The sequence below is a fragment of the Schistocerca americana genome, chromosome 11, assembly GCF_021461395.2.
Source record: "Schistocerca americana isolate TAMUIC-IGC-003095 chromosome 11, iqSchAmer2.1, whole genome shotgun sequence".
In the NCBI taxonomy this organism is placed as follows: domain Eukaryota; kingdom Metazoa; phylum Arthropoda; class Insecta; order Orthoptera; family Acrididae; genus Schistocerca; species Schistocerca americana.
In genome coordinates, this window is record NC_060129.1 from 174004372 (window position 1) to 174010674 (window position 6303).

Sequence of the window (6303 nt, forward strand, 5' to 3'; positions counted from 1 at the left end):
TTTGGGTCCTAATAAAACCCAGTGTCATTCCAAACATGTGTGTCAATTTGTACCTCTCTGTCTACATTATTCCGTGATTTATTCAGTTTTCAAATTTATATTGACTTTATGATCACCCAGTATATAAAGAACAACAGCAGTCCTATCACACTTGTTAAGGGTTCGCCTGAAGCTCCTGTCAGATTTTTAGTTACTTGTGATCGTCCATAAGCATAAGAAAGAAGGTTCGTATTTATCGACTCACCAGGATTTATTTGTTTACCAGGGTCCAAAGAACACTAAAATACAATATATGTGCACAAAAAATTCTAGGTCAAGATCGCTAAAACTCCTTTATTTGATAACTAGTTTCAGCTCATTGACGAACAACCTTCAGATCTAAAATAGAGAAAATTGCATAAAGAAATGAAGAATATGGCAATACATTTTATACTTAAACTTTCATGAAGGGCAAGAGGCAGATTCCATATTTCTAGATTTCCGGAAAGCATTTGACATCCTGCCCCATTGCAGGCTGCTAACGAAGGTACGAGCATATGCAGCGAGTTCACAGATATGTGAGTGGTTCGATGAATTCTTAAACAATAGAACTCAGTGTTTTGTCCTCGACGGCGAGTGTTCATCGGAGACAAGGGTACCGTTATAAGTGCCCCAGGGAAGTGTGATAGGATCGCTTTTGTTCTCTGTATACATAAATGATTTGGCGGACCCAGGTAGGGGGGCAGAAATCTGCGGTTGTTTGCTCATGATGCTGTGGTGTAGGATAAGATGTCGAAGTTGAGTGTCTGTAGGAAGATACAAAACGACTTGGAAAAAATTTCCAGTTGGTGTGATGAATGGCAGCTAGCTCTAAATGTGGAAAAATGTAAATTAACGCGCTGAGTTGTATGAACGAACCAGTATTGTTCGGATACGGTATTTCTAGTGTCCTGTTTCACATCGTCAAGTTTAAATATCTGAGCGTAACCTTGCAAGGCGATATGAGGTGGAAGAGCATGTGAGATCTGTGATAGGGAAGGCAAATGGTCCGATTGGTTGATTTGGGGGAAGCGACGAAACTGCGAGGTCATCGGTCTCATCAGATTAGGGAAGGACGGGGAATGAAGTCGGCCGTGCCCTTTCAAAGGAACCATCCCGCCATTTGCCTGAAGTGATTTAGGGAAACCACGGAAAACCTAAATCAGGATGGCCGGACGCAGGACTGAACCGTCGTCCTCCCGAATGCGAGTCCAGTTTGCTAACCACTGCGTCTCCTCGCTCGGTGCAAATGGTCGACTTTGGTTTGTTGGGAGAACTTTAGGAAAGAGTTTCTTCATTCAATAATTTTCCAACAGCCGTATGTATTGTAGAAATTTATTTTATTTTATGAACTTCTATGTGCTACCAGTTTCGGCATTACATTGATGCCATCTTCAGGCCCCACTCGTCATAGTCGTAAAATCGCTACACACGGAAGGAGCCAATAACTGGATCCGTGAATCAAATCGTTATGCAACAGCTCTTGGTGGCCAGGTGACACAGTGTGAGTCTCCGTGTGTAGCGATTTTACGACTATGACGTGTGGGGCCTGAAGATGGCATCAATGTAATGCCGAAACTGGTAGCACATTGTTGTTGTTGTGGTCTTCAGTCCTGAGACTGGTTTGATGCAGCTCTCCATGCTACTCTATCCTGCGCAAGCTTCTTCATCTGCCAGTACTTACTGCAGCCTACATCCCTCTGAATCTGCTTAGTGTATTCGTCTCTTGGTCTCCCTCTACGATTTTTACCCTCCACGCTGCCCTCCAATACTAAATTGGTGATCCCTTGATGCCGCAACCCATGTCCTACCAACCGATCCCTTCTTCTGGTCAAGTTGTGCCACAAACTCCTCTCTCCTCAATTCTATTCAATACCTCCTCATTAGTTATGTGATCTACCCATCTAATCGTCAGCATTCTTCTGTAACACCACATTTCGAAAGCTTCTATTCTCTTCTTGTCCAAACTATTTATCGTCGCCCGCATCTCGTGGTCGTGCGGTAGCGTTCTCGCTTCCCACGCCCGGGATCCCGGGTTCGATTCCCGGCGGGGTCAGGGATTTTCTCTGCCTCGTGATGGCTGGGTGTTGTGTGCTGTCCTTAGGTTAGTTAGGTTTAAGTAGTTCTAAGTTCTAGGGGACTGATGACCATAGATGTTAAGTCCCATAGTGCTCAGAGCCATTTGAACCGTTTATTTATCGTCCATGTTTCGCTTCCGTACATGGCTACACTCCATACAAATACTTTCAGAAACGACTTCCTGACACTTAAATCTATACTCGATGTTAACAAATTTCTCTTCTTCAGAAACGCTTTCCTTGCCATTGACAGTCTACATTTTATATCCTCTCCACTTCGACCATCATCAGTTATTTTGCTCTCCAAATAGCAAAACTCCTTTACTACTTTAAGTGTCTCATTTCCTAATCTAATTCCCGCAGCATCACCCAACTTAATTTGACCACATTCCATTATCCTCGTTTTGCTTTTGTTGAAGTTCATCTTATATCCTCCTTTCAAGACACTGTCCATTCCGTTCAACTGCTCTTCCAAGTCCTTTGCTGTCTCTAACAGAATTACAATGTCATCGACGAACCTCAACGTTTTTATTTCTTCCCCATGGAATTTAATACCTACTCCGAATTTTTCTTTCGTTTCCTTTACTGCTTGCTCAATATACAGATTGAATAACATCGGGGAGAGGCTACAACCCTGTCTCACTCCCTTCCCAACCACTGCTTCCCTTTCATGTCCCTCGACTCTTAAGAGGGCGATCTGGTTTCTGTACAAATTGTAAATAACCTTTCGCTCCCTGTATTTTACCCCTGCCACCTTCAGAATTTGAAAGAGAGTATTCCAGTCAACATTGTCAAAAGCTTTCTCTAAGTCTACAAATGCTACAATCGTAGGTTTGCGTTTTTTTTAATCTAGCTTCTAAAATAAGTCGTAGGGTCAGTATTGTCTCACGTGTTCCAATATTTCTACGGAATCCAAACTGATCTTCCCCAAGGTCAGCTTCTACCAGTTTTTCCATTCGTCTGTAAAGAATTCGTGTTAGTATTTCGCAGCCGTGACTTATTAAACTGATAGTTCGGTAATTTTCACATCTGTCAACGCCTGCTTTCTTTGGGATTGGAATTATTATATTCTTCTTGAAGTCTGAGGGTATTTCGCCTGTCTCATACATTTTGTTCACCAGATGGTAGAGTTTTGTCAGGACTGGCTCTCCCAAGGCTGTCAGTAGTTATAATGGAATGTTGTCTACTCCGGGGGCCTTGCCTCGACTTAGGTCTTTCAGTGCACATAGAAGTTCATAAATTAAAATAAATTTCTACAATACATACGGCTGTTGGTAAATTATTGCATCAAGAAGTTCATGCCAGCCTCCGTCCCACGATCCATAATGGATCAACGAAGATCAGGAAAGAGTGGTTCACCTGTATGGGAGACCGCATTTAGGACGCTGGTGCGACCTATTCTTGAATACTGCTCGAGCGTTTGGGAACCGTGCCAGGTCGGATTGAAGGAAGACATCAAGCAATAGAGGAGCGGATTTGCTAGGTTTGTTACTGGTATGTTCGAACAACACGCAAATGTTACGGAGATGTTTCGAGAACTCAAATCGGAATCCTTGGAGGGAAGGCGACGTTCTTTGCGAGAAACACTACTGAGAAAATTTAGAGAACCGGCATTTGAAGCTGACTGCCGAACGATTCTACTACCGCCAAAATACATTGTGCGTAAGGACCACGACGATAAAATACGAAGAATTAGGGCTCATATAGAGGCATATATACATTCGTTTCTCCGTCGCTCTATTTGCTAGGCCGGCCGGAGTGGCCGTGCGGTTCTAGGCGCTACAGTCTGGAACCGAGCGACCGCTACTGTCGCAGGTTCGAATCCTGCCTCGGGCATGGATGTGTGTGATGTCCTTAGGTTAGTTAGGTTTAAGTAGTTCTAAGTTCTAGGCCGACATTGTAATTCTGTCAGAGATAGCAAAGGACTTGGAAGAGCAGTTGAACGGAATGGACAGGATCTTGAAAGGAGGATATAAGATGAACAACAAAAGCAAAACGAAAATAATGGAATGTAGTCGAATTAAGTCGGGTGATGCTGAAGGAATTAGATTAGGAAATGAGACACTTACAGTAGTAAAGGAGTTTTGCTATTTGGGGGGCAAAATAACTGATGATGGTCGAAGTAGAGAGGATATAAAAGGTAGACTGGCAATGGCAAGGAAAGCATTTCTGAGGAAGAGAAATTTGTTAACATCGAGTATAGATTTAACTGTCAGGAAATCGTTTCTGAAAGTTTTTGTATGGAGTGAAACACGGACGATAAATACACTCCTGGAAATGGAAAAAAGAACACATTGACACCGGTGTGTCAGACCCACCATACTTGCTCCGGACACTGCGAGAGGGCTGTACAAGCAATGATCACACGCACGGCACAGCGGACACACCAGGAACCGCGGTGTTGGCCGTCGAATGGCGCTAGCTGCGCAGCATTTGTGCACCGCCGCCGTCAGTGTCAGCCAGTTTGCCGTGGCATACGGAGCTCCATCGCAGTCTTTAACACTGGTAGCATGCCGCGACAGCGTGGACGTGAACCGTATGTGCAGTTGACGGACTTTGAGCGAGGGCGTATAGTGGGCATGCGGGAGGCCGGGTGGACGTACCGCCGAATTGCTCAACACGTGGGGCGTGAGGTCTCCACAGTACATCGATGTTGTCGCCAGTGGTCGGCGGAAGGTGCACGTGCCCGTCGACCTGGGACCGGACCGCAGCGACGCACGGATGCACGCCAAGACCGTAGGATCCTACGCAGTGCCGTAGGGGACCGCACCGCCACTTCCCAGCAAATTAGGGAGACTGTTGCTCCTGGGGTATCGGCGAGGACCATTCGCAACCGTCTCCATGAAGCTGGGCTACGGTCCCGCACACCGTTAGGCCGTCTTCCGCTCACGCCCCAACATCGTGCAGCCCGCCTCCAGTGGTGTCGCGACAGGCGTGAATGGAGGGACGAATGGAGACGTGTCGTCTTCAGCGATGAGAGTCGCTTCTGCCTTGGTGCCAATGATGGTCGTATGCGTGTTTGGCGCCGTGCAGGTGAGCGCCACAATCAGGACTGCATACGACCGAGGCACACAGGGCCAACACCCGGCATCATGGTGTGGGAAGCGATCTCCTACACTGGCCGTACACCACTGGTGATCGTCGAGGGGACACTGAATAGTGCACAGTACATCCAAACCGTCATCGAACCCATCGTTCTACCATTCCTAGACCGGCAAGGGAACTTGCTGTTCCAACAGGACAATGCACGTCCGCATGTATCCCGTGCGACCCAACGTGCTCTAGAAGGTGTAAGTCAAGTACCCTGGCCAGCAAGATCTCCGGATCTGTCCCCCATTGAGCATGTTTGGGACTGGATGAAGCGTCGTCTCACGCGGTCTGCACGTCCAGCACGAACGCTGGTCGAACTGAGGCGCCAGGTGGAAATGGCATGGCAAGCCGTTCCACAGGACTACATCCAGCATCTCTACGATCGTCTCCATGGGAGAATAGCAGCCTGCATTGCTGCGAAAGGTGGATAAACACTGTACTATTGCCGACATTGTGCATGCTCTGTTGCCTGTGTCTATGTGCCTGTGGTTCTGTCAGTGTGATCATGTGATGTATCTGACCCCAGGAATGTGTCAATAAAGTTTCCCCTTCCTGGGACAATGAATTCACGGTGTTCTTATTTCAATTTCCAGGAGTGTAGTTTGGACAAGAAGAGAGTAGAAGCGTTCGAAATGTGGTGCTACAGAAGAATGCTGAAGATTAGATGGGTGGATCACATAACTAATGAGGAAGTATTGAATAGGACTGGAGAGGAGAGAAGTTTGTGGCACAACTTGACTAGAAGAAGGGATCGGTTGGTAGGACATGTTTTGAGGCATCAAGGGATCACAAATTTAGCATTGGACGGCAGCGTGGAGGGCAAGAATCGTAGAGGGAGACCAAGAGATGAATACACTAAACAGATTCAGAAGGATGTAGGTTGCAGTAGGTACTGGGAGATGAAGGAGCTTGCACAGGATAGAGTAGTATGGAGAGCTGCATCAAACCAATCTCAGGACTGAAGACCACAACAACAACAACAACAAGTTCTAGGCGACTGATGACCTCAGAAGTTAAGTCGCATAGTGCTCAGAGCCATCTATTTGCTAGAGGAACAGAAGGCAATGACAAGTAGTGGTATAGGGTACCCTCCGCCACGCACCGACCGTCTGCTTGT